This window comes from Podarcis vaucheri (genome assembly GCF_965113315.1).
Source record: "Podarcis vaucheri genome assembly, chromosome: 2".
Lineage (NCBI taxonomy): Eukaryota > Metazoa > Chordata > Lepidosauria > Squamata > Lacertidae > Podarcis > Podarcis vaucheri.
Window position 1 is genome coordinate 67,543,728 of NC_138760.1, and position 13,631 is coordinate 67,557,358.

Genomic DNA, 13,631 nt, shown 5'->3' on the forward strand with positions numbered 1-13,631 from the left:
CAATTAGACAAAAAAACCCAAACCTTGGCGGAGTGAAAGCAAACCACTGCAATTCTGGTCTGCAGACACCTGCCAGAACTAGACCAGGCTCCTCTGCTGTCCCCTTCCACCAAATTGCCGTGTGAAACTTGTAAGGAGCCAGGCAAGCTGATGGATGGAGGCTAGGGAAGTGATTTTAATCATCTTGGGAGAGAGTTTGCCTCGGTCTATACTTTTCTGCTTATACCTTGCCAGATAATTGCAGCCCCTTGCAGAGACACATTATGTCTAATGCCATCAGCGCTAAATCTGAACTAAAGAAGTATGCCATTGCCAGCAGCAAGAGACTGATGGCTGAGCACCTATTGAGGTAGCACAATGGAAATCTAATTGAATCCAGGAGATTGTCCCTTATAAAATGAGGTATGCCCACATTTACACAGGCGCACACATTACAACAGGACACTGGGTCACACACCCCTGCACGTTGATCTGCAAGAGGGAGTCTCTTCCTTCTCTCTTCAAGGCCAGCTAAATATTTGCTCTATACTAATGCTTCTTTTTTTGTAGTAAGGGCATATGTACAGAGACCTTTCTGCTTTTAGAGTTACCAAGGCTGGCAATTTAAGAACTTGCTATGTATTGTAAGGACACATAGACTATGGACATATTAACTTTTCTAGAGATCCCTAGTCACACAATTCTCAAGGGGCCCCTGGAAGGAAGGAAAAGACTACTGCAGGGGTCTGCAACCTTTAAGACAAAAAGAGCCACTTGGACCCGTTTCCGAAGGGGGAAAAAACTGGGAGCTGCAAAACCATTGCGACATTTAAAGCATGCACGCCGCTGCCCTCCGATCTGACAGCGGGCGGGAAGGTGACGTCGGGACGGTGCGTGACTAACGCACGCACCACCCCCAAGCGACGTCACAGCCAGTACAGCACCCGCCACAGTGGGCACACAATGCGCCTCCTCCCCTCGGAGCCGCGGCAAAGGTGTAAAAGAGCCACATGCGGCTCCGGAGCCGCGGGTTGCAGACCCCTGGACTACTGCATCAGTTCAAGTCCGTGCTGTCTGCCTGGAGCTAATCTGGTTTCAGGATACTTTCAAAGGCGGGGTTAGAGCATTGCCCAAAGTGAGAATTATTGCTTTACAGCTGGGGTGGGGAATCTGTGGCCCCTCACGATGTGGTTGAACTCCCAATTCCCATTAGCCCTAGCATAGACAATGGTCAGGGATGATGGGAGTTGCAGTCGGACAACATCCAGAGAACCACAGATTCCCCTTCTTTACCGTTTCCACATTTTGAACCAGTAAAAAAACAGGATGCTGAGGGACCTATGTTTGCTTTAGAAAAAAAAGAGCAGCTGTGATTATCCTCCAACCACCTGATTACACAATTGCCTCCATGTTTGTTGTTTCTTGCTTTTGCAATACCAACCCCAGGAGCCTCTAACAGCCAGGCCCGATTTCATGAAACATAAATGAACACATAATTAGAAAGATGCTTTGAAGGCTGTTTTTCATTGTAAAAGGAGTAAAACTAAGTTATGTAAGCAGCTTCTTGGTATGGGGGAGGGGGTGGGATTTTCAATTCGGCACATTGCCTGCCAAAACTGGCTATGGAGAGACCGGTTGAGGTGAGCGAATGACAGCATGTCTTGTTTCTGATTGAGTGAGTGATGACATGTGTCATGAGAACGCAAGGCAGCGAGGCTCTTCCTGCAGTGCTGGGGAGGGAACGGAGAAGCATTTCTTGGAAATGGGACTGAAAATGAGAGAGCCTCAGCCATTGAGAAAAATTAGGCTAATGAAGAAGTAATGATGGGGAGAATTATTTGATTAATCACACTCAGCAGGCCCAATGAAGCACTGTGAAATGTGAGCGAGATTAGAATACAGAAGATGGTGGGGGGGTTGTGTTTTTTAAAAGGAGATTGAAGCTCTTTGGTTTTGCTTTAATTTGCAGAAGGTGCTGACAAGAAGGCATGGTCCAGATAGATTCTGGAATATACATAGATATATTCAGTTTAAGTTAACCTGAAAGGGGTTCAGTAACAGCACGTGACATCACACTTGGGAGGTGACCATCTCCAGACATAAGAAAAAACGCCTTTATTTAAGCTCCCCAGTGCAGGAGATTTTCAGGACCAAATTTTGAATACAAGCTATTCAACAAAAGAAAAAGAACACACAGAATTTTCTGTGTACAATCCAGGAATAGAAGTCATGCGACTATTGAGTTAAAAAAGCATTACACTTAGCCCACTTCTTCAGGTGGAAAGAAGCTCCTGGGGTGCAGGTACTAACCAAGTACACAGGTTGAGTGTGAGTAGGGGCACGCTTCAAATATTCCAGCACCCAGCCCAAGTCCACTGTTTCCACATCAGGTCTCTAGGGAGATAGTCAGCACCCCAAATCACTGTTGGTTTACAGTGTCCTAAACTCAGCTCTCTGTCTGTCTGCCTCAAATTCCAAATTCCTGTCAGGCGCAGATTACATAATTCGCACCATGGGTGTGGGAAACATGCCCGTTTTCCAAAATGCTCTCCATCTTCTCCTGCCTTTTCCTAGACACATTAAAGAAAGGAATCAGCCAGCTTCCTACTGAAAGGCAGCTACAGTGGTACCTCGGTTTACAAACGTAATCCATTCTGAAAGTCTGTTCTTAAACCAAAGCCATTCTTAAACCGAGGCACGCTTCCCCTAATGAGGCCTCCCGCTGCCGGTGCCCTTCCACTGTTTGGATTCCGTTCTTAGACCAAGGTAAAGTTCTCAAACCAAGACACTACTTCCAGTTTTGCAGAGTTTGTAAACCTAATCTTTCTTGAACCGGACTGTTCTTAAACTGAGGTACCACTGTACTTGATAACTTTGCTAGGCCTACTGAGGCAGTCACCAGCTGTAAGAACCAAAGAAGAGTGTGCTGGATCAGGCCAATGGCCCATCTAGTCCAGCCTCCTGTTCTCACAGTGGCCTATGGGAAGCCAGCAAGCAGGAACCAAGCAGAGGAGCGCTCTCCACTCCTATGGGTTCCAGCAACTGGCATCTAGAAGCATCCTGCTTCCAACCTACCGCAGGTACGAACAATGCACACAAGGCTGTACACGCATAGCCTTTCTTCAGATTTTTAGCTTGCCACTTGGAGGCTGGGAGTAGGGACAGCAGGCATGACACTAATTCTCTCTCACACACATGCGCATGCAAACACACACACACACAACCCACTCGCTAATTGCCTTCACAGGGCTAAAAATCACTCTCTCTCACTTCCTGTAAAGCTGGCTTTATGGAACCATTGCTGAGAATTCATAATGGTTTTTTGTGTTTGCCTACAAAATCCTTACGCCATCTGGATCTTACTCATTGCTGCGCTGAAAGTGAGAAGCACCATGAGAATGATGAAGCTATAGATAACCAAACTCTTTGGGGAGGTTGAAAGTGCAGCGGATGACTTGGTGGAAATTATGCCAGCCTTCAGAACCCATCGCTAGTCTCTCCACTCAACAGAGAAATATTCCATTCTGTAGCTTTGTATGAGAGGAAGATGAGAGGATTGTGCATTGTGTATTTCTCAGAATATTAACATCTGGCCTGGGCTTCTTCTACTTGGAATATAAACAAACAATGAATTTTTAGTATTGGTGCTGTGGATAGGGAACAGTCTCCCAGAGGTGCTTGCCAAGCCACCTCTTAACAAACATTTGAAGCCCTTCTTCGTGTGCCCCTCCACGAGAGGTTTGGAGGGTGGCAACAAGAGAACAGGCCTTTCTACGGTGGCTCCCATTTGTGGAATGCTTTCCCTAGTGAGGTTCGGCTGGAGCCAGGCAAAACATTCCTCTGCAACCAGCCCTTGGGCTGATTAGCATCCTATACCCTTTTAAACTGCATGTCGTAGGGTTATTCTTTTTGTTCGTCACTATGATATGCATTTTTGTGTTTTTATATTGTAAACCGCCCTGTGATGAAGGGTGGTATAGAAAAAAAAACAAGCAAATAAATAAAATTAAGACCACCCTCACCTCCAGGTCATATTCTTCCATTTAATGCCCCCTTCTCACTGCCCAGACAGTTAGTTGGAGCCTGCACCGCCTGCACACAAGATCATTATGCTAATAAGAAGCCTGATCCTTCCTTCACATCACAGCCCTGCTGGTTTTTTGTTTTGTTTTATTAGCTACCAGCTTTGTTCTAGCTTGTACCTTCTGTTCTCTTCTGTCTGTCACTGCAGAGCAGATCTCCATCTATGTGTTGAGAATCACTGGTCCTCCGTGTGCCTTGCAAAGCTCATCCACAATGTACGAGGGCTTCCTTTGCTTTCTGGCTAGTCAGGTTTCCATTACTTCACATGGTGTTTTGCTGCTCACACTCTGCTCTGCCAGTTGTGCTCGAGGCAGATTTCACTGCCTTCGGTAGCGCCTGCATGCTGAGTGAGGCGTTTGAAATAGCTCCTGTGGTGTTACAGCTTATGCCCTAAAGACTTGTTGTCTTTGGTTCATGTGCCCCGGAATTTTGAGGGTTCCCCCTCCACTAGCCATTCATCCTGCTTTGTGATTTATTGCATCTTAATTAAATGTCTTGCTTTAAACAGCGCACAGCATATGGCATTGCTTGCTGCTTTCCAAATACAAAATGGCCATTGCAGAAGACATCTCATTTGCTACACGTCCTTCCAGGGTGCCAAGGAATGTATGTCTAAGCTTGAAATTGCAGACATTCAGAAAGGAAACAAGGGTATTCTGGTCCCCCTTTGTGGATATATGTGTCTATGTGAGAGAGAAAGAGAAAACATGGCACTGCAAGGGCCTCAAATGATGAACTTACAGTCTGGGTTGGTTTATATGGGGAGAGGCAGTTCTTGAGGTATTGTGGTGCTGAGCTGTTTAAGGCTTTATAGGATAGGTCAAAAGCAGCACTTTAAATTAGGTCCAGAAACTAATTGGCAGCTGGTACATGGGTGGCGCTGTGGGTTAAACCACAGAGCCTAGGACTTGCCGATCAGAAGGTCGGTGGTTCGAATCCCCACGACAGGGTGAGCTCCCGTTGCTCAGTCCCAGCTCCTGCCAACCTAGCAGTTCAAAAGCACGTCATGTGCAAGTAGATAAATAGGTACCGCTCCGGCGGGAAGGTAAACGGCGTTTCCGTGCACTGCTCTGGTTCACCAGATGCGGCTTAGTCATGCTGGCCATATTGCAGCACCCTGCTTGTGGTTAACGCTTAGCTGGAATGAAATATTCAACGCAGCAATAGAGAAATTAAAATAATAATTTATTTGTCAGACAAATAAATGAGAGACACAGTGGTATATGGATACCAAAGCTCTGCCCACTCCAGCCCTGATGGCCAGCACTTATATTTCCTCAGCCCAGCCCCCTTGCTCCTCCTTTGGCTGCCTCTGTCCAATCAGCCTGGTTGAAATTCCTATTGGCTGTTTGCTAGAACCAATAATAAAAGATACACCCATTTCCTATTACCTTTTATGGGAGACAAAGAGCTATATTTCCTTCTATCCATAAATGGCAGACAAGTAGCCATATATCTTACATTTGCCTCGACAAGGCACCTTAATTACCAGATCAACTTTGCCCTATTGCCCTATTGCCCTATTCACTCCAAAACAGATGGCTAAAACAGATGGCTCATGGTATTAAATTTTATCTTAAACAGAGATCTTGGGTTCACCTTCTCACACACCATCAATGAAATAAGAATCTAACATAAGAATCTAACATTTCTTACTTTCTAAATCCTTTGCATAATTACATTAAGCCAATATATTTCACACATTAACATATATAGCTTTTTAGAAGAAAAGGAACTTAGTGAAAACAGTTTCAAAAGCTACCTCTTAAATTTACAACTCCCTTTCCCCAGCCAGCTGCTGTTCCCATTAGCTCTTGCCCTTTAACCTTAGGAAAACATGGCTCAAGTCTTCTGTTAAACAATAAATCTTACTATTTACCAACTCTTAATAAGTGCTTTTGCAGCTTGATTGTACTCTGTAATTTGCATGGTCAGTATGACCTTTGCTCTCAGCCTGTAACTTCCCCTTACAACTTTGAGGTACTGCTATAAATCAGGGGGGCCCTTGATCAAGTAGATAAACAACTGCCAGAGTACTCAGCCAGCTGCTTTATGTCTGGCATGAAACATACAAACATTTGCAAATATATTTTTTAAGCTCATTTTAAAATACAGGCCTTGATTAGATGCCTCAATATGACCCAGAAGCTGTACGCTGGCTCCCTCGGCCAATAAAGCGAGATGAGCGCCACAACCCCAGAGTCTGCCACGACTGGACCTAATGGTCAGGGGTCTACCTTTACAGTCAGTCCAGGATTGGTGTTATATGCTAAAACTGTCTTGCCCCGGTGAGCAACATGGCTGCTAAATTTTGCACCAGCTGAAATTTCCAAACCATCTTCAGAGGCAGCCCCACATTTAACACATTGTGGTAATCTAACGTAGAGGTTACCAGTGCTACTTTCATTGTTGGAGAAGGGCACTGACAAGCAAAGATTTTATGGCTGTGCAAAGTGAGGGCATTTTCTCAAGACTTTCAAGTCTAGCTAACAGCTAAAGATGTGCCTTTAACAGGCACAAGGGGGTTTCCAGAAATGAGCTTGGATGGCTTTGGGTTGCTGGTGGCCACAGCTACTTAATGGTGGCGGATGGTTAGAATCGGGTAACATTCCCACCATTCATAAGTCTTCAAGCACATAGCTTCCTCCCCCACCCCTGCAAAAAAAAAGGCCTGGGAACTGCAGCTCTGTGAGGGGGAAACTACGGTTCTCAGGATCCCTGGGGAGAAGAAAGGTGCTTTAAACATAAGGTGTGGGTGTGACCTCAGTTTGGAATGAGATCAGCAAATCAGAAAGAGGTTTGACACTTGTGGGCGACAGGCAAAAAGGAGACTGCAAGGAGGTTTGAAGAGTCAGTGGTTTGCAGCTGAGGCCAGTTTACAGACCAGCACTCTTTGGAGAGGGCTTGCCTGCTCTCCCATCTCCCCTTGTATATCTCAAAGCATGCCCCAAAGGCCACCTTCCCTTCTCACTGACATGCTCTGTATCTGCAAGGAAACTGACCCAAGAATGTCCTCAGAGAAGTGCACCAACCAGTTCATTCTCATTTTGTTAGGAACTCTTCGAAACTCAGAGCCACAAAAGCACAAGAGAGTAAGCTGCGCCAATGCCTTTATCGATATGCGTATTCTAGATACCACTGCAGTTATTCAGCGGAGAGCCAGCACCACCACTTCTACAACTTTATGCAGTCCTGTGTCTCCAGCCTGCGGAGCGTCTCAACAGAAATTCTGCACATGTGCAGATCATTAAACTACTGTTTTCCTTCGGTCTCTTAGGTCTGGTATTCTTTCACGGGAAATTTATAGTTACTCCAAAGCAGCGTAATCCCAGGCCATTTTACTGAAATCATGTTAAATCATGGTTGCACTGACAGAATTATGCATTTGTCAAGCAGCTTGTGTATGCAGACTTGCAATCAATATTGCATAAATCCTTGTTTATCTGGATAGGTTGGTCAGAGATTATTCATCTTCACTCCCCTTATTTTTCCTTTTAAACTGTTTCCCAGGACTCCTTTGCTTCTGGCTCTCTCCTGTCTGAGATGATCCTTTATCTCCTTTGGGACTCCCCAGTCCCTTCACTGCATCCTCCACATGATGGAACATGGTTGGATTTAAATCTGCAGCCCAATCCTAACTATTCCTAACATAGGATATTACTTTGTGAATTATTTAATAATATGTCTATTGCTCTGGGATATTTTTTAAGTAGAAAAGAGATTTATAAATTACTGTATATACTTATAACAGTATATAAATACATAGGCCAAAAAGTCCAGTGGAGACTTTGACTTAAACAGGTTTAACCCTTTGTTGGGTTTTGGCCAGTATTAATGTTTATTTAAAAGTCAATCCAAATAAGTATGTTTAGGACAATAACTTGTGCATATTTTAATTTTTACTAACCTGGATATGTTATCAGTCAGTAAAAGTGCTTAAGATAACAGCCCAGGAGTAAGACCTTTTGAAGTCAACGGGACTTGCCTCTGAATAGACATGTACAGCATTGCACTTTAATTTTGGTCACACACTGACCTCAGTATTTTTCATCTTGCCTTATGCATGTTTTAAACAAAAACTGCTCCCTTTCCTTTATGGGGTACTCAAGAGCCCTTATAGAGTCCTTTGTAGGTTCTCCATCGGTAGGAGAAAATAACAGAGGCCAACCAGAGAATATTGAGAAACAAAACAGCTAGTAAACCTGATCTTAATTAAAGTTGTTGCAACAGGGTGCTCCCCACACACGCAGGAGAGAGGAGGAGGACCCAGGACAAAGGTGTGAAAGCCCTTATATAGACTTTTGAGCTGCCCACCCTGGAGCCCAAGACCACCTCCCAGTACATCATACGTACATCAGAGAAGGGGAAGACTACAACAGAAATCTGAGTGTGTTGTTTTATCCTGTCTGCCAGGTTACCTGGTTGGATTACCTGGGCATCCTGACCACTCTTTTGTTATGATAACTACTCAGTTATTGAATCCAGATTACAGGTTCACCCTATTCATATCTTAACTGTGCCCTTGAGACGGGATTTGTGAGCAAAGAGACAATGGGGAGGCTTCCCATTTCCTTCGACCTTGCAGAGAAATATTTGAGGTCAATTTGGAAGAGACAAATGGTTTCAGGACTTTTTCTGTGGGTCTCAGACATGTGGTCCATACATTTATGTATGTGCTTGGTTGGTACATTTATGAACATTTACTTTATATATATATAAGACCTTAAAATTCTTATAACATGCATGTGCTACCATACCTGCTCATATGCCTGTCTGATTTGCAGCTGTATTGAATTAGGTGTTATTGTAACAATGCCTTGTGTAAATGTTCAAAACAGAGAGAACTGTGGAATTGTAGAATTGGAAGGGACTCAGCGGTCATCTAGTCCAACCCCCTGCAATGCAGGAATCACAAATAAAGAATCCCTGACAGATGGCTATACAATCTCTGTTTAAAAACCTACAGTGAAAGGCAGTGCACCACCTTCTGAGGGAGTCCATTAAGGACAGTGTTTTGCAGTATTTTGCCCCTTCACAGTACCTGATTAATCTGAGTAAGTGAGGTTGTAAGGCACAACTCTATTTATTCCATATTAATCCTGTTCCAATAAATGGGGCTGTTCTGGAGTAAGTAAATTTGGATTATGGCCTGAAATTTCAGAATAGGACACCAGCCAGTCTGGAAAACCATTTGTGATACCATTTTCTTTCCCAAGGAGAACATGGTTGGTACTCCTTTGTCAAAAGATGGGGGGGGATGCAATATGTTCTAACAATGAACTGCTGTCAGTTTCAGAAATGTTTGTAATATTAGTAGCCTGGCTGGCATGAGCAGCATTTCAGGGCAGAGGAATGCAGAGTTCCTGTACTATCTGCAAGCCATTTTATGCTGGGTCAGAGCACTGGTCCATCCAGCTGCCACAGAAAGGCAATGGCTCCCCAGGTTTTCAGACAGGACTCGGTACCTTTTCCAACCCACTCTGGGCATGCCAGGAATTGAACTTGGGAACATCTCCCTGCAAAACATGCACTCAGCCACTGAGCTGCCAGCCTTCCCAAAAGCAAGAAAAGAAACCCACTTAGTGCTGAAATGATTAGGGGGACTTTGTGGGTCTGCGGTGAGCAGGGAAGATTAGGAAGTTCCTCTCAAGGAAAAGAGCACAGAAACTTTTAAACAGTTTTTGAAAGCTACTTAGTTTGAGGAAGAGTTTTGAAGGCTTGGTGGGGGTGGGGCTGCACATATGGATAAATGGCCACAGCTGGAAGGCCAACTGCAAATCTTGTGCAAACCCCAACAAGAGACATCTTTTATCCCAGATGTCACTAGGGGGCGCTGCAACCCTCATTAAAGAGAGGCCAGGATATGGAATTTGTAAATAGGAAATGTCACTCTGATGTATACTGACAGTTTCTTGAAGAGAGAAGGCGGTACAGCAATGTCAAATGTGAAGAATGTGCAGAATACCTGCTGCACCTGATCAAGCCAGGAAGGACCCGCTGAATAAACGCCCAGGTCTTAAGTGGCTGCTCTTCCAACTTCAAGTGATGTGATTGAGGCTTATGCTTGCTATTGCTCAGACTTGATCAGAAGCAGGACAAACTGCACCAGCCCCCAGTGTGTTTTAAGTGGATGTATAAATCTGTCACTAAAGAATACTGTGTCATTCTGCTGTACATTTTATTTATACACTTTTGGCATACACCCCCACCTCACTCCCGGCAAAGTTATAGGAGTACGGAGGAGTTTGTCATGGTAGCAGAGCGAAAGTACGGCTGAGCTGTTAAGAGATGATGTATATGCAGAGAGCATAAAATGGCAGGAGCATCTAAAGGCACACATATACCAGACATAAATTAACACCTGTCGGTTGCCTTGAAACCTATTTTGCACTCTCAAAATATGGAGTTAAAATTGTGGATTTCCTTCCTCACCAACACATACATTTCAGTCCATAGGAGGAGCAGTTAGAATCTGGACAGAACAGCCATTTGCATGGAGACAGAAAGGGTAGTGAATCTGGATTAATTCATCCAGAGTAAAAGGTTGTGCCATCCTTTGTGGTTTCAATTTAAGTACTAGCCAGCATGCGATAAGCTTCTTCCTCTTCAACTCTCTCCTCCTTGGGTAATTGACATAACTGATTGTGTTATACTAACTTGAAAAAAATGAGTGAATTCCCTGTGCACTGCATCCTGCAGCTTCCTGGCTTCACACCTCCTACGTGCAGTGACATTTTTCGTAGGGGAACAGTTAGGGCTAGTTGCCTTGGGAAATTATACTGCTAGATAGTACCCAGTGTTTTTCAAGAATAGCTGCAGGCTCCACCCAACTGTCGGCGTACATCGGAGTTGCATTCACACCATTCCGTGCATCCGATATTTGACAGGTAAAAGTATTAGAACAGAGCTAAGCTTCATACGAATTCCTTTGTTGTGCCAGCATCTTCCATGTCTCAGAAGTAGTGTGCTCTGAATGCCAGTGGCTGGGAGTCCCAAGTGGGGAGAGTATTGATGTCCTCTGGTTAGCCACTGTGAGAAGAGGATGCTGGGCTAGACAGGCCTTTGGACTAACCCAGCAGGGCTCTCCTTTTGCTCATATACCAATTTATAGCATTTGAAGTTCACCTCAAAATACAGCACAGAATTAATTGCCTGTCAGCTCTAGCAGCAAATGATCAGATTCTTTGGTGCTGAAACTGCCAGAAGGACATTCGTATCCTACTCTCCTTCCTATATATTATCAGCTCCACTGCATCTAGATTTCTTAGAAGCTTGTGGAAATAATTCCTCACCAACAGGCATGAAAGAGGGTGATATTCCCTCTCTAGCCACACAGTCAGCCTCTGGTATAAGGAGAGCTTCCTCAGAGAAGCAGAAAGAATGGAGCAGGCTTGGAAACCAAACGTCTGAAAGATGGATGAGAAAGGATCAAACGAAAATGTGGAGGAAAGAGAAAAAAGAAGTCAATCACCCATTATCTTAAGACAAGACAACAATCAGAATGTCTTGTGTTAATTTCAGGAGGGGGGTTGGAATTGCTCACACAATGCACATTTGAGACAGAAATGAAGAAGGTGTAGAGTTGTTGGAAGGCAGAGTGATGATGCTGGTGCAGAATATTCCAGAAGTGGCAACAGCGAGAGGGACAGGCAGGGATACGGCTGCAGTGCATCTTGGGTGATGGCTCTGCAGACTCAAAAGGAGCCATTTCACTTTGAAAAGCTGTATTTCCACAAAGCTCCCTTGAAGTTAATTGTTTTTCTCATTTGCTCTGCCCTTTACTGATTGACACCAGGCAGGAAAGAAATCAGCCACTTTCAGAGACAGCTCCCTTAGGCAATTTCAGACTCTCTCCGAGTATTCAAAGCCTTCCAAGCTCACAGCAGTGATAGTCAGAACAGCTTGTCCAAGATGGGCCTTAATAGGACTATCAGAGACAGTGGCTTAGCCAAGGAGAGACAGCTGCAGTAACACCCATTATCCCACTTTCAGGTTTCCATGCCAAAATCATGTTGCCAAGACCATATTGGCTGTGAGTCTGGGAAGACCTGCTCCCTGCTTTTTTCCACCTGGCCTGGGAGGACAGTGCTCTGACTCTCTCCAGCTGCAAAAGCTGCACTGCTGAACACTCTTGGGCTAAGGTATTGTTTTTTGGGAGGGGGTTGTTGGCGGGGGATTGTTTCTGTTGATTTTTTGTATCTTTATTTTATATTTTGTAGTGATTTATGTTGAAATTGTTCAGTTCGGTTTTGCATTTTTTAAATTTTTTATTGTTTATGTCTACTTTTGTAGTTACGTATTTTACTCAGGCTGTAGGCCGCCTGGAGCATGGTATGAACTGTGAAAAGGCGGCATACAAATAAAATGATGTATGTATGATCAGATGCTGCTCACTGGCCAGATTCCACCATAAGATTCCTCTGTGTGGCTGGGCTGCCTGGTAAATATTAACTCTTTTAAAATATACTTCTAAGTTCCCAGAGATTTAGCAAAAAAAGACTCAACCTTTGTTGGATGCATAAGCCATCCAGAGTGGTTGGGGAAAGCCAGCCAGATGGGCAGGGTATAAATATTATTATTATTATTATTATTATTATTATTATTATTATTATTATTATTATTATTATTATTATTATTATTATCTCGGCCCTGAGTTTCTGATCAGCAGGGCCAGCACAAGACATTTTGGCACCTGAGGTGAACCACAAAATGGCGCCCCTTTCCCACTAGGGAAGAAGGCATGAGTGAAGATCTACACTGGGAACAATATGACTGGATCAAGAACTCTATCAGGATCTGCTGCCCCTATGAATCCTGCCACCTGAGGCCATCGCCTAACCTTGCCTCATGAGTGGGCTGGCACTGCTGATCAGGTGTATATGTTGGGTCAGCACCACATCATTTATACGACTTTTCAGATGAGCAGTATACAACATGCTTACTGCAGAACAGGGTAAGTTGCCACTTAGTAAATGATGGACTGTGTTCACTGCCCCCTCTGAATCTGCATCGATTACCAAGGGCATTTATTCAGAACACCATCAAAAGAATCCACACTTTGCTCAAATGCTCAGAGGCAAACTTAAAGCCACAGAGTATAAATGCTGCCAACTATCACAGCTTTCAGTGACAGATTTTAAATCCATGTTATTTCATTATTATTATTTTTAAGGAAAGGAAAGACAAAGACCCTCACACAACTCATCCAAGAGCTGACAAGTCATAAAAGGGCTTATTTTCCCAGTGACAAAAATATCTATTTTTCAAACTTCACAGCAGGGCTTTCGCCTACACACACTACACCATGTAAAACCTGTGGGGAGAAAATGTAAAATGCATTGTGTAAATGTAAATGCAGCTCACATGGGAAACTGCTTTTAAAGCCTACCCCCGCCTGTGGTGCACATACGGACACAGAACGTGGTCTCCAGACACACAAAAAGGCATACGTGAAAAGAAGCAGAATGGAGAGGCCATGCCAGCCAATGTCGGTTTGCCCCATAAAGTTCCAGTGACGTCTGTCAGATGACGTATGCTACTGTCTTGTAAGTGAGGCTGAGTGAGAAAGC